We start from the raw sequence: 2,019 nt of genomic DNA on the forward strand, positions 1-2,019 counted from the left end.
ACATTGCATAGGAACGGCATGAAACTTCCAGAGGCATTTGCAGCAGGAATGCATGTGCACTCAAAAACGTCTATATTTTTCACGGATAGACCCCGTGAAACGCTATAAATTGGCGGGGATGTCTCTCTTGTGGCTCACGGGCGCTGTTAGTTAGGGTCGCACAGAAATCCCTCGGAATGGGAAAAGGGGTCATTTTCGTGTTGCCACATTGCGTACGAACGGCATGAAACTTCCAGAGGCATCTGCAGCAGAAATGCATGTGCACTCAAAAACGTCTATATTTTTCACGGATAGACCCCGTGAAACGCTAGAAATTGGCGGGGATGTGTCTCTTGTGGCTCACGGGGCTGTTAGGGTCGCACAGAAATCCCTCGGAATGGGAAAACGGGTCATTTTCGTGTTGCCACAATTGGCATACGAACGGCATGAAACTTCCAGAGGCATTTGCAGCAGAAATGCATGTGCACTCAAAAACGTGAATATTTTTTCACGGATAGACCCCGTCAAACGCTCGAATTTGGCGGGGATGTTTCTCTTGTGGGTCACGGGGCTGTTCGGCTCGCACAGAACTCCCTTGGTCCACCTGATTCGTGCATACAGGCAGCAACTAAAACTCTGTAAACCTGCTGTGAGGACATCTAAACAGTGGACCAGTGAGGCTGTGGAAGATTTGCGGGCGTGCTTAGACTGTACTGACTGGGATATGTTCACGACTGCTACCAATAGTCTGGATGAACTCACAGAGGCTGTGTACATCAGCTTCTGTGAGGACTGCTGTATCCCAACACGTACCAGGGTGAACTTTAACAACAACAAGCCCTGGTTCTCAGCAAAGCTCAAAAGGTTGAGGTTGGAGAAGGAGGAAGCGTTTAGGAGTGGGGATAGAGACAGATTCAAGGAGTCGAAGAACAGGTTTAGCAAAGCGGTGAGAGAGGCTAAACGACTGTACTCAGAGACACTAAAACACCAGTTCTCTACTAACGACGCTGCTTCTGTCTGCCAAAGGGCTCAGGCACATCACCAACTACAAACCCAGAGCGCCCCACACCACTAACGACTCCCGCCTAGCCAACGACCTGAACGAGTTCTACCGTAGATTTGAAAGACAATTGGACTGTCCTGAACCACCCCTTCCCACCCAAGAGGCCCCATCCCCCACCCATACTACAGAAACGACTCTCTCCTTTCAGGAGGGAGAAGTTAATGGGCTTTTCAAGAGGCAGAATCCACGCAAAGCAGCCGGGCCGGACTCTGTCTCTCCAGCCACCCTCAGGCACTGCGCTGGCCAGCTGTCTCCGGTGTTCACCAACATCTTTAACACCTCCCTGGAGACATGCCATGTACCAGCCTGTCTCAAGTCCTCCACCATCATCGCTGTGCCCAAAAAGCTAAGGCCAACAGGACTAAATGATTACAGACCGGTCGCCCTTACATCTGTGGTAATGAAGTCTTTTGAGCGCCTGCTCCTGGCACACCTCAAAGCCATCACAGACCCTCTCCTGGACCCCCTTCAGTTTGCCTACAGAGCCAACAGGTCTGTGGACGACGCAGTTAACATGGCCCTCCACTTCACCCTACAGCATGTGGACGCCCCAGCATCCTACGCCAGGATCCTGTTTGTGGACTTCAGCTCTGCCTTCAACACCATCATCCCTGCCCTGCTTCAGGACAAGCTCTTCCAGCTGAACGTGCCCTACTCCACCTGCAGGTGGATCACAGACTTCCTCTCTGACAGGAAGCAGTGCGTTAAGCCGGGAACAGAAGTCTCTGACTCCAGGTCCATCAGCACGGGAACTCCTCAGGGCTGCGTCCTTTGCCCACTGCTCTTCTCCCTGTATACCAACAGCTGCGCCTCCAATCATCTGTCCGTCAAACTCTTGAAGTTTGTCGGACGACACCACCCTCATTGGGCTGATCTCTGGTGGGGATGAGTCTGACTATAGGTGGGAAGCTGACAACCTGGTGACCTGGTGTAGCCAGAACAACTTAGAGCTAAATGCTCTAAGGACAGTTGAGATG

Source organism: Petromyzon marinus, unplaced genomic scaffold, assembly GCF_048934315.1.
Source record: "Petromyzon marinus isolate PM22_M1 ecotype Great Lakes invasive population unplaced genomic scaffold, UKy_Petmar_22M1.pri1.0 PM_G_Scaffold_92, whole genome shotgun sequence".
In the NCBI taxonomy this organism is placed as follows: domain Eukaryota; kingdom Metazoa; phylum Chordata; class Hyperoartia; order Petromyzontiformes; family Petromyzontidae; genus Petromyzon; species Petromyzon marinus.